Here is a 10,023-nt window from a genome sequence, read left to right as displayed (position 1 = left end):
TATTTCTGTGCAACAGCTCATGAATATGATTGACTATGACCTTTACACAACTGGCATATGTTTTAAAGTAGCCACTTTGCCCATTTGTTAAATAAACTTTGGATTTATACATCGGTCTGAAGATTCTTGATTTTATCTTGTACATTAACACCATATAATAGTGTACAATTTTGTTCCCCCACTGAACAGAATGCTTTATTAATAACTCTAACAGTGTAATCCAATGGAATAAAATCAACACCAAGGGTGTTAAACAACAATTGTAAGTGTAACTCTTTACACTCACGGTGTACATTTTCTACACTGTAAAGTACTAGATTAACACTGTAAATTCAACACTATAAACAGTGTACTTTTTACACTATATAGATTGGGACCATATATGATCTGGAGGAGTGTTAAAATTAGGGGTGTCCCCGACTAAGGATTTACACATTCGAATCAGAATTTTCAAATTTCTCTATGGTCGACCGATAGTCGAATCATCTGTAAACCATAGACCGTAAAAAATAAACGGTATAAACGGGTTGGGAAGGGCAGGACACTAGTCAGCAGGAGGCTAAGACTATTTTTATTTTACTTTAAACACGGCACACAGCCACCACTTTTAATAAAGTGATCAAAACTAGGCTACACTTAGTAAATTAACCGTTCTCTCATAACATTTAAAAGCCGCGATCGAAACACAGAACATCACACAAATATATAAAAGAACATTTTGATAAATAAACCTAAAGAAATACCTGTCTAGAGAGGAAAAGAACACTTTGAGTGCGTTTAGATGCACGTTCTTAAGCCGATTGTACCTAATGGGGGTCTCATACCGGACTGAAGCTCAGCGCCGTGTCTCAGGTAGGCCCCATCTCACACCAGGCAGACGTGAACATTATATACGCGCAAGCTCAATTTTGAATCGACTTCTGACAGAAGAGCTGCACGGTGAGTGTATCTTGTTGCACAGGGGGAAATCAGTACATTCACGATTTGAGGGAAATATACATTAATCGCCGTGGACAGGTGTCAAATGCCGCCGTCGGTGTATATGTGTTTGAATTTTAAAGGCGCGACACGGCGCGTCCGGTGCAAAGCTCAGTGCCCTTAAAGGGGCGATCGCCCAGCGCCGCGACACGTCTTTATAACACTAATATTGAGCACACCCATATTGCCAAAATGGTATGATCCTCGTTTCATAACACCCGCGAAGATTCGACCATGAGATCATGTGGTCGAATCCGGTCCTGCATATCAATGCATCGAATCTTTGACTATTAAGGGTCAACCCTAGTTAAAATGAACACTTTAAGTGTTAATTTGACACTGCCTTTTTTACTGTGTACTAATAAATAGCTAATATCGTAGTAATATCCATGTTAATAAGCAACTAGTTAATAGCGAGAGTTTAACCCTAAAATAAAGTGTTACTGGTGAAGATATATTCTGTTGTTTGTGATACGCAGTGAAACATGCCAAATAGTGCTATTTTCATGATTTATCACATTTTTTTTTATGTGGTTCAGATACAATAATATTTTAAGTTTCTATTTATTAAAGCTATACTGTGTAACTTTTTTAGTTTATTCTTACCTAAAAACACTTAGTTCTTTCAAAAAATATATATGTGCTCATTAATGTATATTTACTTCTTTCAAGTAATAAAGTATTCTCGTAAGTTTATAATATGCCATTGAAAATACATACGGGTGAGGGGTTTGAATGCTGGTCGCCATGTTGCCAGTCCATCTTGAAAGTACATTAGCCAAAGATGGATTCTTTGGCTGCTGAGATGCGCACCCAAGGGAAACACTTCTGAGCACTGTGCAAAGACATTATCCAGAATCCATCGTCCTCACCGTTAACAGGCTCTCACTGAAAACTCTTCAGTTTGAATGACAGAGTGATGAGGGATGCTTTTAAGAGACATCGAGAAAGTTAGAAATGAAGCTCTTTTCGCATTTATTGCTACAATGTGGACTGAGTAAAATCTGTGAAGTGTTGAAAGTTACAGAAATGAAATGGTGGGAGATGTGTTTGAAAAGACAGACGTTTGTTCTTAGTGTTGTCTCATCATCGTAAAACAGAAAAAGAGGTTGGAGGCTGTGCTGCATCTTGATTGAAATCACACACAGCTTTTGCAGTACCAGGCAAGAAAAGAAAAGTCCAAAAAAGAAAATGTCCTTCTCCTTTCTATTTGGCTTAAAGTGGGAGCGAGACATCTGGAAAGGACCCTATCATCACCTCGGCCTAACTTCTGTGCCTGCTGCCAAGTCCAACATTGTATCATGCTCTACATGTCGAAAAGTGGCCTCATACATCAAACCAGCCGCCTCAGATTACACGACCACAGTGACAAAACGCATTGCCTCTCAGAATGAAACGTATGGTCATGCATAAGCAGGGTTTAAAAACCACAAGGGAAAAGAGAGCCATATTGTACCACTCATTTAATTTTCACCACTTGTGATCATGTTCTATATAGTAGACAGTCTGTAAATTGTGTCACTTTTCCAACTGACTTTCCTTTAACATACTCCATTCTGCCAGTGTCAAGCCGTCTCTGCTGTGCCCTGTTGCTTGTTAGTTCTCCTCATCTGTGCTCTTTGAAGTGCATCCAGACTCAGAATGGCAGAGGTACAGGGTCTAATATTACACACTGGTTATTAATGCCAGATTATTTCCCCACCTCAAGGCACCCAAGAGACCAGAATGAGAAGGAGGGTTTCAAAATTATGCAAACACGGTTATGAGCTGGCTGCACATTTACAAATATTTTCCCAATATGCGAGGCAGGGCACAAGCTTAATGATTTGGAAAAAAATCCATTCAATGTGTTTAAACTCTTTGGTGAAACATTGTGGGTTTCCTCTTAACATATGAAGGGATTTGCGGGAAGAAGTGACTAAAGACTGATGCCACATCCGATGATCCGTCTTAATGATGATCTCACACACCTATTACTCTTTGAGCAAACTCAAACTTCTCTAATCTGTGCAGGCCGCACAGCTAATCTGTATCAGATCCAGTCTTGTTCAGGCTGTCAGTGCAAATCCAATATTTGTGCATGTCCGACTGCAATCTGATCTAATTTAGCAAGCAGTGCTGAGCAGTAATGCATTACTTCACTGTAAAAAAAAATATTTAGAATTTTTTTTACCTGGTTGACTTAAAATTTTGAGTTCATTGAAATCAAAAATTTGAGTTAATACAATGAACATTTTTTGAAATTCGACAACCTTTATTAAAATATTATTAAAAGATTTTGTAAGCATTTTGGGTAACTGTGTGTTTTATTTCTGATGACGCAGTAAAACATGCCAAATAGTGCTATTTTCATGATTTATCACATTTTTTATTTGGTTCAGATACAATAATATTTTGAGTTTCTATTTATCAAAGCTACATTGTGTAACTTTTTTAGTTTATTCTTACCTAAAAACACTTAGTTCTTTCAAAAATATATGTGTTCATTAATGTATATTTACTTCTTTCAAGTAATAAAGTATTCACGTAAGTTTATAATATGCCATTGAAAATATATACGGGTGAGGGGTTCGAATGCGGTCGCCATGTTGCCCCTCCATCTTGAAAGTACATTAGCCAAAGAGGGACATACCCATAAATTCAAGCTGGGCTTTTCGCGTTTTAACACTCGATGGCACTCATTGACGAGGTCGAACTGGAAGCCATGTTAATCTTGGACTAAATCGGCCACCGTAGGAGTTAAAACGAAATCGGAATTGAGAGGAACAGAAACTAATATTCACTGGATTGTCATATACCTTTACACCGCTAGATGGGGGAAAATATCACACAGTGTAGCTTTAAACTAATTTCCTTCATTGTATCAACTCTAATTTTTAATTTCAATAAACTCACAATTTTAAGGTAACTTACTTACTTTGTTACGTTAAACCAACAAAACCAACCAAAAATGTTTACACTGTAGTAACATGTTACAGTAATAGTAGTACTTTCTGCAGTTACTATAGTGTAACTAATTATTAATAAGATTTCAGTCAACTAAAGGACAGTTACCATCCATACAATAGATCATTACAACGTTGCCTTAATTGTCTCAACCCCTACATGCTGGGTTAAAAACAACCATTTCTGCAATATTTGGCAACCCACCGCTGGATAAATGTTGGACAGAACACACTCTTTGTCCACGCTAGAGTTTTCAAGCATTTTCCAGAAGTTTCTTGCCCACACTGAAATGTTGAAAAACACTAAACTCGTCTTACTATGAATGTGTAAAAAATACTAACATCTCACTGAGACCAGGCTGAGAAATGGTAACTAACACACTGAACTAATTTTAGTATAAAGACTGTACAAAATTCTCTAATAAATATCTAATCCTTTTTTGTATGATATTAATTTATAATGAAAGACTTAGTGCAGTCCAAATGGAAACAATCCTGGGTTGGGGTCAGGGCCGTGATCTGTTAATTGGTGACCTGTTTTCTACAGGGTTCTAGCCCACTGCGTCACTTACAAAAACAAAAGGTTCAACCTGTCTGAACTAAAGAACCTGTTATTCAACGTGAAAGAAGTGAAATCTTATTGAATCTGAAATTATAACTTGACCGCAGGCTTTAGCGACCCAAGTATCACACTCCCCCAGTGACTGAACAAGCACACCTCCCTCCTGATCCCAGTGTGAGATGAGCGAGAAAGCAACAGATCACCCGCTTGCAGAGTATTTTTCTATTTGCTTTAGAAAATGCCAGGAATCCCTCTCCTCTTTGTTTTGCCTATGATTCATCTATTACCTTTTTCGTTTGCGCAATTTACAGAGGTTGGGAGGTCTTTGCTGGGGTAGTGACACTTGCCCCGGGAGGGGAGAACGAGTGCAAATTGCTAATGAAAGATGAGATGTGCTTCTGCTGTGTTTCCTTGTGTGGTACTGTATCATTAGGCCCTTTTAAACTATAGCAGATTTCATCAAGCAAAAAAATGTAATCTCTCATTTTAAAATATAAAGTCACTATTCCTCAACATTTGGAAACTACAGCCCTGTTTACAGCTGGTATTAAGATGCGTGTTGGTCGATCAGATCACAAGTGGACTGGTCCCTTTTGAACACTTTCAACACTTTTTGCCCTGATTTCTTTGAGGGAAGAGTCTGTAGGTGGGTAAATGTGGGCTTTTTCAGCTCTATCGATCCAATGGACAACATAAAATCACGCAATTTGCATTTGAATGTGACCGGGCATGACTAAAAACATGTGAAGAAACATTTAGTTTCTGCTCTGATATCCGCTAAACCACGCTATCTGTTTTGTTACTAGGGTTGGGTACCGAAACCCGGTGCCAATATAGCACCGGTACCTATACGCAGATTTTGGTTTCTCATTTTAATGCCATCAAACGTGCTTTCACGCTTTGGCACTGAGCCACACACACACACACACACACACACACACACACACACACACACACACACACACACACACACACACACACACACAGTGCTCGTCACATATCAAAACTATTCAGGGTTTTCAACCACATGTTTATTTTAGCTTTCAGACATTTAAATGCACAAGTATATGCAAGTAACGTTAGCAGCAAAAACACACTGATGTATATGGAAGAGGCAATAACAATCCTTTCTAACAGTTATAATTTGACTGTTTTTTATTCCTATCAGACACACATTATATAAGTTACTATAGTTTACTCTATTCTTCTCCGAGATTACTTACTTTCATGTATTTCGTGAGACGAGGATGAATTTACGTGATGTAAATCCGACAGATCCGATTCTCTGAGGCGCAAACTAGGGCGCCCATTGCGCATTATAGATCAACTAACATTATCTGACACATATTTGAAAATCAGAATATCAGATAGAAGATCAAACTCATGACTTAATTTGTGAATATTTTGAATAATAATAAAATAATAATAATAAACCAATGCAGCTGAGCTGTCATACAGTGCTTGTGTGGCTGCTGTGTGCCATGTGAGAAGCATGACGCGTTGCCATGGAAACAATAAGGTGATGCGTTCTGAAATATTTAGCCAGAGAATATGGTCATATTAATGCAAAATAATGCTGAACTGAAGCTGGTTTGTAGCAGACCAAGACTACAGACTACTGTTATTAGTGCTGTAATATCACTAGTATTAGTGCAGTTATTTAGTGTTAAATTAGGTATGTTGTAGTTGGGTTAGGTGGCTTAGCTTTTACTGTGAATTTAAGTAAATTGTGTGTTTTGTATCTATTTATATATATATATATATAAGTATACCAAAAACTTTTAATAAATTGTTCAATTCAAAGAATAAAAATATAAAATAAAAAAACATTGTTTAATGTCATCCACCATTGTTTTGTGGCTCTTTTTTTTCTTTTCTTTTTTTTAAAGTATCGTTTTAGGCACCGTTTAGGCACCATATACCGTTTAAAAGTTCCAGTTTGGCACCGGAATCGTAAAAAACCCAAACGATACCCAACCCTATTTGTTAGAAATATTCTTCATAATATCTTCTTTTGTGTTCAGCAGAACAAAGAAATTCTTACAGGTTTGGAACAACTTGAGGGTGAGTAAATTATTATTATTATGTTTTTTCTGGTGAACTATCCCTTTAATACTAGGAGTAAACAGGGAAAATGGAACAAACAGTGCAGATTGGAATATGATTCGTTTTTTTTTTTTTTTTTCAAAAGGAACAGTACAGTCACTAGTTCCACCTCAGAGTAAAAAATGTTTTTAAAAAAGTCACATTTTAATATGTAAAGAATGTTCGTCATTGAAAATTAAGTCACATTTGTGGGAAAGTGGCAGTTGTGAGATATAAAATGACATTTGTGAAAAGCGATATACAATTAATTATGAATTGAACTAAATTCAATTATAATGTTACAATTTCTTAATTGAGAGAATAAATGTCATATTTGTGAGAAAGTGGCAGCTGTGAGATAAAAAGTCACATAGAGAGATGCGTTAACATTTCTCACAATTGTAATAAATGAGAGTCGCAATTACACAAACCAATGTTGAGTCATTTTTTTGTTTGTTTTGCAGCTTGGTATAGGTTTGGAAAAAATTAGGTGTGCAAATAAATTTAGGATTAATATCCTTTAAATCAAAGCGGAGGCATGATATATAATAGCGCTATATGCTTGGATAAACATACCCATAAATGTAGCTGGTGCATATGTGCGTGTTTGACTGTCTGAGTGTGCATGATAGAGCGGGAGGAGGATAAGATCTGAATGATGGTTGGAGGTTGGAGTAAAAGGTTGGAGTAAAAGAGAGAACGAGAGAAGGATCTTGTAATGAAAAGCAGATGTGCTGAATTCTCGTATTGTTCCCAAAAGAAAGCAGCTGGCCACTCTTGGCTCATCCTTCTAAATAAACATTCCGGGATGGTCTTGAGCGAACAAGGACCTGTTCCTCATTAAGAGCTCCTTTCTCCCGCAACCCACTTTGAAGAGTTGCTGTAACGCTTCAAAAGTGACGCACAGAGAATGTGAAAACCGACTTTAAGAGGCTTATCACACCTCAAAGTGCCTTCGTTCATTGGGTTAGTGCTAAGAGATGAAGGCCAAATGTGGTCAGAACAATCCAGATGTTTGATGAAACTATACCAGAACATATAACAACAAAGATGTGTATGTACTGGCTTGAATTCAAGAGCACCATAGATAACTCTCAAAGCAATAATACATCCAGCTGAAGATCCAAGTATTTTGCTAACCTCAAATCAAATCAGAACCTAAGAGCACACATGGTGTCCTCAGATAAACTCTCGCTGCACACAATGTGTTCATTTGATTGGCAGCTGGCGGTGGGGAAAACACAGATGACAGAGGCGTATGTTCAATACAATACTAATTTCCTTGACTTGACATTAGACTCAGCTTGTCATACAAAAGGTATCTACACAAAGACAATGATTAGGTGACATTCATTGATCAGGACAACTCTATCTCTAGCAAATTTTTAAGTTTATCTTGATCGTTATATCTTTGTGAGTACAGTCTATAGAAAGAAAAAAAAAACGAACTGGATTGGTGCTTGCAACACGGAGCTATTACAGTTAATGCCCAGAGCCCCCACTCAGCTAAAACGGCAGCTATGGGGGCATAATGTAAAGGGTGTGTTTGTGCCTCTTAACAGACACAAAATACAATTAAAATGTCTGTTTAACATGAACAGGGAGATGTTGACTACGAGATGCGTTTAGCCACTTAGCCATTGTTTAAATTCATCTAAACCGTGTGTTAGACGGCTAGCTGTATCTCGTACTGAAGTCCCGTGGGAACTCAGCGGTAGCCGGAAAAAAAGGCAGTCCAGTTGGGAGGAGTATCGTGTGTGTAAAGCACAATTATTTTATTACTGCACATCTTTCCTCAAACCGTGTGTGCCCAAATGGAAGGATATATAAAGTTTACATTACCTCCACAGTGGTTGCACCCGTCTTCGACCACGGAATGGTATTTTTCTTCAACCGGCCCTGCTGTGTTGTGACTTTGTAAGTTAGTCAAGTGTTCGCTGCAAATTTCCGCTTTCTGTTGCCACAATTCAGAAAGGCACAAACGCGAACCATTTCTACTTCACTTGTGAGCCCGATCGGATCTTCACTCTAGTGACGTCCGGTTCACGAACTAATCGTTCTTTTTAACCGGTTCATTTTAGTGAACCGGGTGAACCAGTTCATCAAATCGGACTGAATCGTTCTAAACGGTTCGCGTCTCAAATCAGCGCTGATCACACACGTTACTTTAGTTGCTCACTTTCTGAGTGACAGTCCCTCAGAATAGAAATAAACTAATGTCTTGAATTATATGTTGTATCTAAACCGTTGTAAACCGTTTCTCTCGGACACATTCAATACTGAGAATCGACGAGCCGATGAGCAGAGCCTCTTCATACAAACGACGCTCTTCCCAACTGGACTATTTTTCCGGCTACAACAGAGTTCCCCCGGGACTTCAGCAGGAGACTATAGCCGGCTAAAACAGGTGAATTTAAACAATGGCTAAGCGGCTAAGCGCATCTCGTTGTCATGTAAGGGCCCTGTTCATGTTGAACAGACATTTTAATTGCATTTTGTGTCTGTTAAGAGGCACAAAGACACCCTTTATGTTGATGCCCCCAAAGATGCCGTTTTAGCTGAGTGGGGGCTCTGGGCATTAACTGTAATAACTCTGTGTTGCAAGCACCAATCCGGTCAGTTTTTTTCTATAGACATTAGCTTTAGCCATTAACATCATTACGTGACACGATTAACTTTTCAGTGTTTCAGATGGTTATTCAAAACTCACATTGCTGCAAACTCTGTGTTTGAATAGCTTTAGCTTCAATGATATCATATCTGTTCTTTCTTAAGATAAATGTTTAAGAGTATTTGCCATTTGCTTAGCTGTTAAAGACAGAGATGTTTATGACATAGCAAGTAGGCCTGTCTGTACAATTTCAGGATCTGACAAAAGGTTGTGGCTCACTACACATTGGGACTGGCTGTGTACTCGTGTTGTAAATTCCAAAGTATATTTGGGTTTGCTAGGCATATATACATTTTTCATCATCACAGTATATGCATAGCCTGATTTTTCTAATCTATAGGAGTTGTAAATTACTGAAGATGCAACAATTGATGCCCACTTTGTTGAGCTCTTATTTGAAATAGTTCAGCGTAAGAGGCATTTTTATTGCTCATAACTTACAGAAAGAAAGAGCACAGACACCGGACAAGGATGAAACTCCCCAGTGTGCATGTATCGACTGGCTCTGTTCGTGAAAACAAATGATTGTTCTGTTGCATGCATGTCTCTGCAAATGACATCTAATTGTATTATGTTCCCTACCTGTCTCGCGATATCGTTATGTTGACATTTATTGAGTTGACGTGCCACTTGCGTTTTGCCTTTCAGCAATTTGATGTAAATTCCGCGAAGGGGGATTTTTAGGGAGCGAACGTTCCAGTTTACTGGATGGATTTTACCATAACACAAAGGATAGCACAGCAAACTTGATACCATCCCAAAAAAAATTCAAGGCTTACTTT

Source organism: Pseudorasbora parva, chromosome 15, assembly GCF_024679245.1.
Source record: "Pseudorasbora parva isolate DD20220531a chromosome 15, ASM2467924v1, whole genome shotgun sequence".
Classification (NCBI taxonomy): domain Eukaryota; kingdom Metazoa; phylum Chordata; class Actinopteri; order Cypriniformes; family Gobionidae; genus Pseudorasbora; species Pseudorasbora parva.
The sequence above is the reverse complement of the archived record's forward strand: the minus strand, read 5'-3'. Positions refer to the sequence as shown.